A 14,721-nucleotide genomic window follows, 5' to 3' on the forward strand; every position below is an offset into this window, starting at 1 on the left:
TCGCTGGAAGGATGTCGCCTGCTATCACCTTAATGCTCTGAGCTTTCCTTGACTGGCCCTTTGGACAGTGGCTGCCATTGTGTCTCGTCCCCTCTTCTCCTTTCCTGATCTTTCACCCCTTCTCTTTTCTTCCTTCCTCCCCTATCTCTCACCCCCTCCACCCACTCTCTCTTTTGGAAAAAGTGGAAAATTGGGAATGACGGCCCCACCCCCCCCCTCTGGATGGATTATGCCGGAGGGACCTGGGGTTTGTGTGACCCTGGATCTTGGTACAGTACTTTATCCGTGCCTTGAATCATTATGATTGATGGAAGGCAGACTCACAGTTGCGAATATACCTGTATCAAGTATTGTTCAGCTGCTTTTTGCTCTGTATTTCTCTGTTGCATTATGTACTCGGGGGACCGTCTTCCCCTGTTTGTAGAAAAAATTATATTTGAAAAAAAAAAAGAAGCCTACGACACCTGGTATTCCCAGGCGGTCTCCCATCCAGGCATTAACCAGGCCCGACCCTGCTTAGCCTCCAAGATCAGACGAGATGGAACAGATTCAGGGGGATGTGGCCGTAGCCAATAACTTCAGGCACTCTCAACTCTCTTGACAAACGCCAAGATGGTCACCTTGGGAAAGAAACAAAAAAAAAAAAAGTCAACACCAACAACATAAAAAGAAGTCTACAGCACCTAGTATTCCCAGGTGGTCTCTCATCCAGGTATTAACAAGGCCCGACCCTGTTTAGTCTCTGAGATCAGACGAGATCTGGTGCTTTCAGGGTTATGTGGCCATAGGCAAGCTCTTCAGGCACTCTCAACCCTCTTGACAAACACCAAGATGGTCACCTTGGTAAACAAACAAAACAAAAACAAGTCAACGCCAACAACATAAAAAGAAGCCTACAGCACCTAGTATTCCCAGGTTGTCTCCAATCCAGGTACTAGCAAGGCCCAACCCTGTTTAGCCTCTGAGATCAGAGGAGATCGGGCGCTTTCAGGGTTATGTGCCCATATGCAATCTCTTTGGGCACTCTCAACCCTCTTGACAAATGCCAAGATAGTCACCTTGAGATACAAGCGAAAAAAGACAGGTCAATGTCAACAACATAAAAAGAAGAATACGGCACCTAGTATTCCAACGCCATCTCCCATCCAGGTACTAACTAGGCCCAACCCTTCTTAGCCTCAGAGATAAGAAGAGCTAGGGCTTTTTCAGGGTGATGCTGCTGTAAGCGATCTCTTTGGGCACTCTCAACCCTCTTGACAAATGCCAAGATGGTCACCTTGGGAAACAAGCGGAAAAAAACAAACGAATCAACGCCAACAACATAAAAAGAAGCCTACAATAACTGGTATTCCCAGGTGGTCTCCCATCCAGGTACTAACCAGGCCTGACTATTCTTAGCCTCCAAGATCAGACAAGATTGGGTGCTTTCAGAGTGATGTGGCCAACAACATAAAAAGAAGCCTACAGCACCTAGTATTCCCAGGCGGTCTCCCATCCAGGTATTAACAAGGCACGACCCTTTCTAGCCTCTGAGATCAGAGGAGATTGGGTGCTTTCAGGGTGATGTGCCCATAGGCAATCTCTTTGGGCACTCTCATCCCTCTTGAAAAATGCCAAGATAGTCACCCTGGGAAACAAGCGAAAAAAAACAGGTCAACGCCAACAACATGAAAAGAAGAATACGGCACCTGGTATTCCAAGGCCGTCTCCCATTCAAGTACTAACTAGGCCCAACCCTTCTTAGCCTCCGAGATCAGAAGAGATAGGGTGCTTTCAGGGTGATGCTGCTGTAAGCGATCTCTTTAAGCACTCTCTACCCTCTTGACAAATGCCAAGATGATCACTTTGGGAAACAAGCGAAAAAAAACAGGTCAACACCAACAACATAAAAAGAAGCCTGCGGCATCTGGAAAACCCAGGCGGTCTCCCATCCAGGTACAAACCAGGCCCAACCCTGCTTAGCCTCTGAGACCAGACGAGATTGGGTGCTTTAAGGGTGTTGTGGCCGTAGGCAATTTCTTTGTGCACTCTCAACCCTCTTGACAAATGGCAAGATGGTCACCTTGGGAAAAAAGGGAAAAAACACAGGTCAACGCCGACAACATAATGAGAAGCCTACGGCACCTGGTATTCCCAGGCTGTCTCCCGTCCAGGTACTAACCAGGCCCATCGCTGCTTAGCCTCCGAGATCAGATGAGATTGGGCTCTCTCAGGGTGATTTGGCTGTAGGCACTCTCTTTGGGCACTCTGAAGCCTCTTGACAAAGGCCAAGATGCTCACCTTGGGAAAAAAGCTAAAAAAAACAGGTCAAAGCCAACAACATAAAAAGAAGTCTACGGCATCCGGTATTCCCAATCAAGACACTAACCAGGCCAGATCCTTCTATGGCACCTGGTCTTCCCAGGCAGTCTCCCATCCAGGTACTAACCAGGCCTGACACTGCTTAGCCTCTGAAATCAGACGAGATCGGGTGCTTTCAGGGTGATGTGGCCGTAAGCATTCTCTTCAAGACACGCCCAACCCTCTTGACAAACGCCAAGATGGTCGCCTTCAGAAACAAGCGAAAAAAACAGGTCAAAGCCAACAACATAAAAAGAAGCCTATGGCACCTGGTATTCCCAGGCGGTCTCCCATCCAGGTACTAACCAGGCCTGACACTGTTTAGCCTCCGAGATCAGACGAGATTGGACGCTTTCAGGGTGATGGGGCCGTAGGTGATCTCTTCGGGCACTCTCAACCCTCTTGACAAATGCCAAGATGGTCACCTTGGGAAACAAGTGAAAAAAAAAAAACAGGTCAAGGTCAATAACATAAAAAGAAGCCTACGGCACCTGTTATTCCCAGACGTTCTCCTATCCTGGTATTAACCAGGCCCAACACAGCTTAGCCTCCGAGATCAGACAAGATCGGGTGTTTTCAGGGTGATGGGGCCGTAGGTGATCTCTTTAGGCACTCTCGACCCTCTTTTTAAAAGCCAAGATGGTCACCTTGGGAAACAAGCGAAAATAAACAGGTCAACACCAACAACATAAAAAGAAGCCTACGGCACCTGGTATTCACAGATGGTCTCCCATACAGGTATTAACCAGGCCATACACTGCTAGGCCTCTGAGATCAGATGAGATTGTGCGCTTTCAGGGTGATGTGGCCATAGGTGTTCTATTCAGACACTCTCAACCCTCTTGACAAATGCCAAGATGGTCATCTTGGGAAAAAAGTGAAAAAAAAACAGGTCAACGCCAACAACATAGACCCTGGCGGTCTCCCATCTGACCCTGACCCTGCTTAGCCTCTGAGATCGGGCGCTTTCAGGGTGATGTGGCCTTAGGCGAACGCTTCGGGACATACTCAAAACTCTTGACAGATGCTAAAATGGTCACCTTGGGAAACAAGTGGAAAAAAAACAGGTCAAAGCCAACAATATAAAAAGATTCCTACGGCACCTGTAATTAGGTACTATCCAGACCGGACCCTGCTTAGCCTCCGAGATCAGATGAGATCGGGCGCTTTCAGGGTGATGTGGCCGTAGGAGATTTCTTCGGGCTCTCTCAGCCCTCTTGACAAACGCCAAGATGGTCATCTTGGGAAACAAGTGAAAAAAAACAGGTCAACGCCAACAACATAAAAAATAGAATTTTTATATACAGCTTACCTGTAAAATCCTTTTCTTGAGAGTACATCACGGGACACAGGAGCTTCATTACATAGTGGGTTATATAGGCACCTCTGGTGATTGGACACTGGTTAACCCCCAATTAAGGAGAATTCCTCCCCTATATAACCCCTCCCATATGGGAGGCACCTCAGTTTTGTAGCAAAGCAATAGGAAACCACGTAAAACCCAAGAGGGGTGGGAGCCCTGTGTCCCGTGATGTACTCTCAAGAAAAGGATTTTACAGGTAAGCTGTGTATAAAAATCCTATTTTCTTGATCATACATCAGGGGACACAGGAGCTTCATTACATAGTGGGATGTCCCAAAGCAATGCTCAGATTGAGGGGAGGGAGACACAGATCATAATATATAGACCGCCAAGGACCGGAGGACCTAAACTGCAGCCTGCAGTACACTGCGCCCAAAGGCGATATCCTCTTGCCCTCTGACATCCACCTGATAGAATCTGGTGAATATGTGGACTGATGACCAAGTTGCAGCCTTACAGATCTGAGCCAGGGAGGCCTGGTGATGCACTGCCCAAGAAGCACTTACAGCCCTAGTTGAGTGCGCTTTCACTTGAAAAGGAGGGATCTTCCCTTTAACACTATAGGCCTGAGAAATAATCTGTCTAATCCACCATGAGAGAGTGGATTTTGATGCCACCTGACCCTTCCTAGGGCCTTCCGGCAAAATAAATAAGCAATCAGTTTTCCTTATCTGTGCAGTTGCCTGAAGATAGATACTGATTGCCCTTACCACATCCAAAGTGTGCAAAGATTCTTCTTCTGCAGACTGTGGGTCCAGAAAAAAGGATGGTAGGCTTACATCTTGATTCAAATGGAATCCTGAAACCACCTTAGGCAGAAAGGACCTGTTGGGACGCATTACCACCAGGTCCTTATGAATAATTAGATACGGTTCTTTACTGGAGAGAGCTGCTAGTTCTGACACTCTTCTAGCCGTGGATATGGCTACCAAGAAAACCAATTTTTTAGTCAAAAGAACTAACGAAGCCTGATGCAAAGGTTCAAAAGGTTGCCCCTGCAAAGCTGAGAGAACCAAATTCAGATCCCATGGGCATACCGGAGGTTTGACTGGCGGCCTTATCCGCATAGCCCCCTGGATGAAAGCCCGCACCAGGGAATGTGATGCAAGTGGTTTCTGAAAAAACACTGACAAGGCCGAAATATGCACCTTGATAGTGCTTATGGCCAAATTCATTTCTAGGCCTGACTGGAGGAAGGCCAAGATCCTGCTAATGACATACTTTCTAGGATGACATTCCCTGAGTTCACAACAGGAAACATATGCCCTCCAGATTTTGTAGTAAATAAGCCTGGAGGCCGGCTTTCTGGCATTGACCAGAGTAGAAAGGACTGGCCCCGAAAGCCCACGGTCTCTCAGAATGTGGGTCTCAGCAGCCAAACCGTCAAATTCAGACTGTGTAAAGCAGCATGGTAAATTGGACCCTGTGAGAGCAGATCTGGCCGGAGAGGGAGGATCCACGGCCTGCCTACTGCCAACTTCATGATCTCTGCGTACCACGGTCGCCTGGGCCAAGCCGGGGCTACCAAAAGAAGCAACTTTGTTTCCCTCTAGACTCTTCCCAGGAACCGCGACAGAAGCGGGCACGGGGGGAAGGCATAAATCAAATTGTACTGATCCCAGGGAACTGTCAGAGCATCCGACCCCTGAGCGAGTGTATCTCTTGTCCTTGACACGAATTTGTCCAGTTTTCTGTTGAACCTGGACGCAAACAGATCTACGTCTGGAGTACCCCACCTGCGACATATGTTCCAAAACACGTCGGGGTGCAGAGCCCATTCTCCTAGGCACAACTGCTGGTGGCGCAGAAAATCTGTCTGCCAATTTTCCACTCCTGGAATGAAGACTGCAGAAAGGCATGGAACATGCCTTTCTGCCCAGACAAGTATACGATTCACCTCTTTTTGCGCAACCAGACTTCTGGTACCGCCCTGGTGATTGATATAGGCCACTGCTGTGGCATTGTCGGACTGAACCCGAACAGGTCTGAAAGACCAGTTTATGAGAGCCATATAAACTGCCCGGATCTCCAAGACATTTATGGGCAATAGCTTCTCGATCGCAGACCATTTCCACTGCGAGCACGTCTCCTCCAACACTGCTCCCCAGCCTGTCAGGCTGCCATTTGTCATAATAATCTTCCATGGAAGAGGAAGAAAAGTTTTGCCTTTCAGCAAATTCTCGGTTTGTAACGAGACTCTTAGACTCGTTAGACGAGACTCTTGCGTGTCCCTGGGGATAGACGCATAGGAAGATCCAAGGACTGGGGCTTCCTGTTCCAAGCCGCAAGGATGAATCTTTGCAGAGGCCTTGAGTGGAACTGGGCGAATGGAACGGCCTCGAAGGAGGCGACCATTTTCCCAAAGAGTCTCATGCACAACCGAATGGGGGAAGATCTTCTGCCCAGAATTAGACGCACCAGATCCCCAATGGCCAAGGCTTTTGGCCTTGGTAGAAACACCTTGCCCTGAGCAGTGTCGATAACCATACCCAGGTATTCCAACCTGGTAGCAGGCTGTAGGGACGACTTTTCTAGGTTTATAATCCAACCTAGGCGTTCCAGCTGTTCTAGCGTTCTGGTAACACTGTGGTTCAGGAGCGCTACTGTTTTCTCTATGAGAAGCAAATCGTCTAGATAAGCCATGACGGCTATACCCTGAGCTCTTAGGTTTGCCAAGAAAGGGTCCAGAATCTTTGTGAAGACTCGAGGGGCCGTAGCTAGCCCGAACGGCAAGGCCACAAATTGAAAATGGCGCCGCTCTACCGCAAACCTTAGATTCTTTTGGTGTGCGGGAAAAATTGGCACATGGAGATATGCATCCTTGATGTCTATTGATGCCATAAACTCTCCCCCTTGCAGGGAGGAGACCACAGTGCGAATTGACTGTATTCAGAAGGACCGGATGCGTAAAAACCGGTTCAGATACTTCAGATCCAGGATAGGTCTGACACTTCCATTTGGCTTTGGAACGGTGAAGAGATTCGAGTAAAACCCTGAACCCTGTTCTTTTGGGTCCACTTCTACTATCACCCCCTGGGATAGTAAGTGATCTAAGGCCAGAAATAGCGGTCTTTGCTTTACTGGGTCCCTGGGGATCCTTGACCTTAGAAAGCGAGAAGGTGGAATCTCCTGAAACTCCAGCTTGTAGCCCAGAGATACCGAAGAGACCACCCACTCATCCCGGATCTCTTCCCGCCAGGCTTCTGCAAACTGCAAGAGCCTTCCCCCCACTTGGCCGAGCGGGGGCGCTCCTTCACAAGGAAGCTTTCGGGCTCTGCTTGGCAGGCTTTCGCCCTCAGGATTTCTTCTGCCCCTGGGCCCGGCCTTGAGCCTTTCCTGTAGAGGGGGGTTGAGAAGGCCGTCACCACTGCTTAGAGCTTGATGCTCCGGGAGAGAGAGAACGCCTAAATGATGGACGTTTGCTCCTTTTGACTGGAAGGAGAGTAGATTTACCCCCTGAAATTTTTTGGACGAATTTGTCTAATTCTTCTACAAACAAACGTTCCCCTTTAAACGGGAACCCAATCAAATGCTTCTTGCATGATAGCTCAGCTTGCCCAATTATTTAGCCATAGGGCCCTTCGCATGTGTACCAACAGGAGAGACAAACGAGATGCTTGTTGGACAGAATCCGAAATCGCATCAATCAGGAAACACAGAATTTGAGGTATTTCTGCATAATTCTCCACTTCCTCACTGGGAAGGAGGCCAAGCATCTGCTTAACCTGTTCCTTGAGGAACTGACACAACCCCACAGCTGCGACTGTAAGTTGCACTACAGTGCCAGTCATGGAAAAGGAGGCTTTTTTTTTTTTTTGTAAAATCTTTATTTTGAGATATTTTGACATTGAAACACACTTGAGTATACATTAGACAGCTGTGTCAGGACCAAACAAAGAACAAATAAACTGTAGGAAACAATGACACCCATAAAAACTGACCCAGTGGCCAAGAGTTGGCGGCTCAAACCAGACACATGAATTAGGCAAACGGGTGGAGATGAACGTCTGGAGTGTCTTCTAGCTCATACACATCAAGTCCGGCCTCCGTGGGCTAGGGCCCCGCTCCAAGGTGCCTCTGAGCGGAAAGGAGAGGACGGGCCGGAGCCCAGTCCCCCACCTCCCGTCATACAAAAGGCCGGGGAGGCATGGGACCACCCCCAGGGGCCGCCCAGGAGAGGGGGGCACAATCACCTCCAGCAACCTCTCCCGAGCGTCCCCCGGGGGTAGGACAGGCCCACAGCAACCCCCCCGCCCAGGAGGGACGTCCCAGCATGGACCCCTCCGGACAGAGGGATTCCCCCCGTCAGCCAGCCCACAGGAAGCCTAACGCACCACCACAGCTCAATACCACGTAGGTCAATAAAAGGCAACATCTTATAGTGTGGAATACAGAGAAAGAAGGTAAAAAAGAACAGTAGGAAGGGTGAGAGAGAGGCAAGAAGGGGTAGAGAGGGGATTGGGGGATAGGGTAAGGGAGGAGGGTGGAGCCTACTTGACATCCCTGCGAAGTGCAGCGGTCCAGCACCAGGCGAGTCTCAGCAGCAAAGTCGTCTCTCTGTCCATGGGGCAAGAATGTGAAAAACAGCCACTAGGTGGGAACATCATTGTGTGTGCGGGATCTCAAAGAGGGTTCCGCTAGCTCCAGTAGAGCCAAGTCCAGACTGGAGGTAGCGTATATAGTTTCGGACATGTAGACTGTCCATGATTGCCATATGCTGTCACACTTAGCCCGTGTACCCCTACAGGTTGCCACCCAATATTCCGCTTCTCTGATGTCATTCACTTTTTTGACCCAGTCCTCCACTGTGGGAGTCCTAGTTTGTTTCCAGTAAATCGGTATAAGACGTCTGGCCGCGTTCAACAGATGCGGCAGAGGGCTTTTTTTGTATCTACCAATCGGGATCGGAGGAATGTGCAAAAGATAGTTGGCCGGAGACAGTGGCACATCAAGATGCAAAACTGCCTCTATGCGGGATCGGATGTCCTCCCAGAATGGCTTGATTCGTGGGCAATCCCACCAAATATGAAGGAGGGTGCCCAATTGGCCACATTCCCTCCAGCACCGGTCCGATACCGAAGGGTAGATACGTGCTAAGTCTGCCGGCACTCTGTACCAGCGAGACAGTACTTTAAAATTAGTTTCTTGGGTTTTGGACTCCATGGAGCTAGCGTACGTGAGTTTGTAGAGGTGGGACAGTTGGGCCGCGGAAAAGTCAAGTTGTAGCTCCCTCTCCCAGACCCGTATGTATGTCGGTCTAGCGACCTCGGTAACACAGCCCAGCAAGTGATATAATTCGGAGATCAGGTGGGGAGTGGGTTCATCTGCTACAAAAAAACGCTCAAATGGTGTAAGGAACGCTTCGTCCCTGATTAAGTGGCCATGGGCTTCAAAAAAGTGGTGCATTTGCCTGTATCGCCAAAAATTCATAGCTGTCTGCGCATGCCCGGTCTGCAGGGATTCATAGCTGACCATTTGGCCACCGCTGAGAAACTGTCCACAACTGGCATTCCCGTCAGCTGCCCAGGGGACAAAAAAGGCCCTCCGCTCCCCTGGCGGGAACCATAGGAACCCTCCCAGCAGGGCAAGCGGAGAAACAGGGGGGGATAGGCCCAGCGTCTTGTTCAGTTTGTCCCAAATCAAAAGAGACTGTACAGTGAGCAGGGAGACATCCACCGATAACCCCCTATATTCCGGGGACAACCAGGGCGCATAAGCCAAATCTCTCCCAGCTAGCCATTTTTACAGAGAGACCCACACTTTTGACTTAGTATGAAATTTCCAATTAAGTATCCTCTGTAGAACAATAGCCCTGTGGTACCTCTGGATATCCGGAACCCCCAGACCCCCCATCAGCTTCGAGCTTTTTAGCAAGGCCATGGCTATTCTAGGTTTCTTTGTGTTCCACACAAATGTCGACAGAATGCTATTCAATTGGGTAAAAAACTGTTTAGGGAGGGAGATGGGTATCATTTGTAAAAAGAATAATACTCGGGGCAGGATATTCATTTTAATAATATTAATGCGGCCGAACCACGTAAAAGCGGTTTTGGTCCACTGCAACAAATCCGCCTTGATCGCATGTAATAAGGGGGGGAAATTAGCGGCATATAAGGCATCAAAGCAGTTGGTCAACTGGATGCCCAGGTATTTAATAGAAGACGTGGCCCAGGTAAAGGGGAATGCTAATTGCAGGTGGTCCGCTTGAGGCGGGGCGAGGTGAATAGGCAAAATCTCCGATTTGGAAAGGTTTATCTTGAAATTGGATAACTCACCAAAAGTCCTCAGCTCCTTCAACAGAACCGGCAACGAGATCAGGGGTTCAGAGAGATAAAGGAGCACATCGTCCGCATACGCCGACAGTTTGTGCTCCGTCATCCCAACCTTCAGGCCTCTAATGTCTGCGTTCGCCCTCACCCTGCAGAGCAGTGGTTCCAGTACCAAGGCAAAAAGGAGAGGAGACAGTGGACACCCCTGTCTCGTGCCGTTTCGAATCGGGAACCGGGAGGAAAGCACCCCATTCACCTTCACCTGTGCACACGGAGTGGAGTACAAGGCCATAATCGAGGACATCATATGCGTCCCCAACCCCTGAGCCTCCAGTACCACCCATAAGTACCCCCAGTCGACGCGGTCAAACGCCTTTTCGGCGTCCGTCGAAAGGACGATACAAGGTTTAGGATCAGGACTGTTACGTGCCCAATGAATGAGTTGGATTGCCCTGATGGAGTTATCTCTCGCCTCCCTGCCACGAATAAACCCTGCTTGGTCTGGGTGAATAATTTGGGGCATAAGACTCCAAAGTCTGTTTGCCAGGACTTTTGCTAGAATCTTAATATCGACGTTAAGAAGGGAAATCGGTCGATAGCTCTGGGGGACGGTAGGATCTTTGCCCTCTTTTGGCAGCACCGTAATGTGTGCCAACAGTGCTTCGGTTGGGATAGGCTTCCCCTCCGCGATGGAATTAAAGTAGGTGCACATATGTGGCGTTAAGAGGGGCAGGAAGATCTTATAGTAGGAACCCGAAAAACCATCCGATCCCGGGCTCTTGCCCTTGGGCAGGGATTTCACCGTTAGCGCAATTTCCTCCGGCGAAATCGGCCGCTCCAAGTCGACGCATTGTTCCGCCGTAAGTGTAGGGACTCTCGCCGACGCTAAAAATTCTTGAATGGCAGCAGTCTTGGGAGGCTGAGCGTGTGCGGGCGAGGCCGGGGAAAGGTTATAAAGTTGGGCGTAAAATTCCTGGAACCCCGAGGCAATCTTGTTGGATTGGACCCAAACGGCACCCGAGGGGGAATGGAGCTTCTGTACATAAGCTTGAGCATGTTTCTTGCGAAGGGCCCTGGCCAGCATACGGCCGCATTTGTTTCCATGTTCATAGTACCTGTGTGAAAGATGCCTGGCCTGCCTACACGTGTGGCGATCTAATAAACGTAAAAACAGGTCACGCAATTCAAAAAGCTTCTGCTTAGCCTCTGGGCTCCCCCCCTGCTTATGGGAGAGTTCTGCCGCCTGTAAGGCGGCCAGAACCCTGTTGAAATCCTCTTGACGTGCTTTCTTGATTTGGGAACCCAATGATATCAGTTCCCCTCTAATCACGGCTTTGTGCCCCTCCCAAAGCACACCCGCACTTATCTCATCCGAGGCGTTTTCCCTAAAATAGTGGGAGATGGTCTCCGACACCTTGGCAACCGCAGCAGAGTCATCCAAGAGATTTTCGTTCAGTCTCCACGTCCAGGCCCTGTGGGGACCAGATGGTAATTGAATGGTCACGCCAACCGGTGCATGGTCCGAAAGGGTGATGCTGCCAATGGATGCCGTCTACAGAAGCTCAAGCGTGGGACGGTCAACATAGACATGGTCTATGCATGGTTATACGTCATGGACGGACGAGTAATAGCTAAAGTCTCGTCCCGAGGGATGCAAAATCCTCCAGATATCAAGTAAAAGGTGTGCCTGCAGTGATTTGCGAAAGTGTTTGAAAAAGGCATGGGAGTGTGAGGGTCGGGTGCTCGAAGTGTCGAGCAGATGGTCCGGGCAGACATTAAAGTCCCCGCCTAAAATTAAATACCCGGCTTTAAAGTCTGTCAATAGGTCAAGGGTAGCGTCCAGGAAGGTGCCCTTTAGGAAAACAAATCGGCCCTGAGGGTCAATTTTGCTATCCACTGGCTGAAAAGGGCACGTCTTATGGAACGCTATGGCAGTCCCTCTGGACTTGGCCTTAGGAGATGTACTGTGAAACCACTGATTAAACATATGGGTGGGCAACCTGGGTAGGGAATGGCTGGTGAAATGTGTTTCCTGCAGGAAGACCACTTGGGCCTTCAACTTTTTAAGTTCCCACCACAATTTGTTCCTCTTCCCCGGAGAGCAGAGACCCCGTAAATTGTAGGAAATTACCTGGAGTGTAGACATGGGAGAGTTGGAAGGTGGAGGACTGGGCAAGCGTCCCAACCCGCCTGGTGTAAGGACCGCAGCAACAGCAGGCTCCTAGGAAAAGGGGGGAGTGAAAAAAGAGGGAGAAGAAAAGGGGAGAGATAGGGAGATAAAAAACACAAAAAAATAGTACAAAAATACCAACAACATAAAAACAAAGCAGCTACATCAAAATTAGACAATGCAGCAGTTTGGGGGGAGATGGGACCCACCCCACTATCCGGGGGGGCTCCTAGCCCCCTCCTAAAGTCCCAACAGGGAACTAAACCCATGGATGGATGGCCTATGTGGGGAACGTAAACCAAAACAAGGGGGAAAAGGAAGGTCCCCACCCCGCCCACCACATCTGAGAGCAGAATAGCCTCAATTCGGGAGAAAAACCGATCCAAAAAAGCAACAAAAGTAAAAAATAAAAGAGGAGGAAAAAAGGGGTGAAGCCCAGTGTGGGCTGATTGCATTCGGGGATGTGGAGTCTGGCCGATCCCTGGCAGAGGCCCCCCCGCCACGGTAGCCGCACAGCAAACTGCAGACCGCGGAGGGGGGGGGTCACGGAGGTAGCTACGATGGCAAAAGAAAAGGGGGAAATAATAAACAGAAACCAAAACACATTAAAAACCCCCCCTCCCCCCACCCCTGGTGCCCCGCAAAGGGAAGAAAAAGGGGGCGCCGTGGCAGACCACCTTCCAACATTGGGAATGTAAACATTCTCCGCCCTGTAGGCCTAATCTGATAGTCAAACAGTAACAAGGGCTGGAGAGAAGTCACCAAAAATTCTTGCGGCCACGGCAGCCACAGTCTTCGGCCACATAGGGCACATCCAGGTCCCTGGAACACCCGGGGGGGGGGGGTACAGGGTCAAAACATCCCATTTACAATTCCCGTGGGGGGAGGCCCAGACACCAGCAATCATAGTAGAAAAAGTCCGCAATCAGCCGTCTATCACACAGCCCAGGCTCGGTATCAGTCTCGGGTGGTAGAAGGAACCACTGAAGAGTTGCGGGTTGAACTATGTCTGTCCCTCCGTCGATGCTTGCGTGTGACTGTAGACCATCTGTGAGGAAGGGGGGAGACAAGCAAGTCGCTCGGGGGTCCTCTCCAATCCAGAAAGTCCACGGGATTCAGCCCCAGAGAGGATAGAAAATGTGGAAGAACGTCTTTTGTACACAGGGTCACCTGCCTGCCATCCTTAAGCACATGCAGAGAGAAGGGGAAGCCCCAGCGGTAGGACAGTCCTGCAGCCTGGAGCACAGAAAGGAGCGGGCGAAGGGCTCTCCGCCGCATGAGGGTGCGCCGCGAGAGATCCTGATAGAAAGTCAGTCGAGCACCATCAAAATCATAAAAGGGCTTACCCCGCACTTTTTTCATAATCCGGTCCTTGATAGTATATTTGTGAAGTTTACAGATTATATCCCTGGGATTGTCAGCGTCTTGAGACGGGGGGCGCAGTGCTCTGTGGGCTCGGTCTATTTCAATAGGAGCAGTGGCTGGGAGTCCCAATATGTCCCTAAAGATATCAGTCAGAGTGGGGACAATATCCCTGGGTCCAGTAGCCTCCGGGAGCCCCCTGATCCTGATATTGGCCCTCCTGCTGCGGTTTTCAACATCATCCAATTGCCCCAGCAGTACCTCAAGCTGATGGTCTTGTGTTTGGCACCTAGATTGCAGCAGAGCAATAGCGGGGAGAGTCTCCTCTAGTTTTTCCTCCAGGGCCTCCACTCTGTGACCCAGATGTGTAGTATCAGCTTTAAGCTGGGCAATATCAGCGGTGAAAGCCTTCTCCACTCTGCTAGTGAACTTTTCTAGGTCCTCTCTGGTGGGGAGAGACATAATATGGCGGCGTATTGTGTCATCTCCCATGAGGTCTGAGACCTCTGAGCGGCCATCCAGGGACCCGGGGGATGCAGGGGGGGCCGAATCGCTTACCGATCCTGGGGAGGGCACCGGAGAAGCCAGGGGAGACGGTCCAGTCGACTGGGAAGGCGTCGCTGTAGCAGGCTGTGAGGATTTCCCAGCTTTCTGAAGTTTCCCGGTCGATATTGGGTCCATCGCGGCCCTGTCTGTGGGGGCCCGGGAAGAACTGATCCAGCTTTCCCTGCCGCTTCTTGTTACCCTGCGGCGGTCGGGAAGACTGCCGGGATCGTTGGGACATTGAGCCCGGTGATGTGGATCGGATTTCCCCGCTGAGGGCAGCTGATATGTGCGGCGATGGAGCGGAGCTGAGGTGAAGCACTTCCTCACTCCTCCATGGTCAGGACACGCCCCCCCAAAAGGAGGCTTTTAATAATGTTTCCAGCTTCTTATCAGTTGGATCTTTAAATACCTGAGCATTATCCAAAGGACAGGTCAGATTTCTATTCACGCAAGAAACAGCCGCATCGACAGATGGGACCCCCCATTTCTTGGTGAAACTTTCCTCCAGAGGATAAAGCATAGAAAACCTTTTAGGAGGAGCAAACAGTTTATCGGGATGTCCCCAATCCTCATACAACAATTTATCCATTAAGGGATTAATTGGAAAGGAAAAGGCAGGTTGTGGGATTTTCCTGACTCCCAGGGAAGAAACAGAGGACGTAGCGATCTCA

At 50.3% G+C, this 14,721-nt stretch overlaps 7 pseudogenes; all 7 read right to left on the reverse strand.

The window, feature by feature from the left end:
• Nucleotides 1–452: 452 nt before the first annotated feature.
• LOC143999418 (5S ribosomal RNA) lies at nucleotides 453–571 on the reverse strand (annotated as a pseudogene).
• A 100-nt stretch (nucleotides 572–671) lies between these two features.
• LOC143999324 (5S ribosomal RNA) lies at nucleotides 672–790 on the reverse strand (annotated as a pseudogene).
• A 100-nt stretch (nucleotides 791–890) lies between these two features.
• On the reverse strand, nucleotides 891–1,009 carry LOC143998972 (5S ribosomal RNA; annotated as a pseudogene).
• A 1,103-nt stretch (nucleotides 1,010–2,112) lies between these two features.
• Nucleotides 2,113–2,231, reverse strand: LOC143998788 (5S ribosomal RNA; annotated as a pseudogene).
• A 148-nt stretch (nucleotides 2,232–2,379) lies between these two features.
• Nucleotides 2,380–2,498, reverse strand: LOC143999025 (5S ribosomal RNA; annotated as a pseudogene).
• A 99-nt stretch (nucleotides 2,499–2,597) lies between these two features.
• On the reverse strand, nucleotides 2,598–2,716 carry LOC143998646 (5S ribosomal RNA; annotated as a pseudogene).
• Nucleotides 2,717–2,819: 103 nt separating this feature from the next.
• On the reverse strand, nucleotides 2,820–2,938 carry LOC143999168 (5S ribosomal RNA; annotated as a pseudogene).
• Nucleotides 2,939–14,721: the final 11,783 nt, after the last annotated feature.

The sequence above is a fragment of the Lithobates pipiens genome, unplaced genomic scaffold, assembly GCF_037356315.1.
Source record: "Lithobates pipiens isolate NorthernLeopardFrog02 unplaced genomic scaffold, aLitPip1_a1.2 Scaffold_19, whole genome shotgun sequence".
NCBI lineage: Eukaryota > Metazoa > Chordata > Amphibia > Anura > Ranidae > Lithobates > Lithobates pipiens.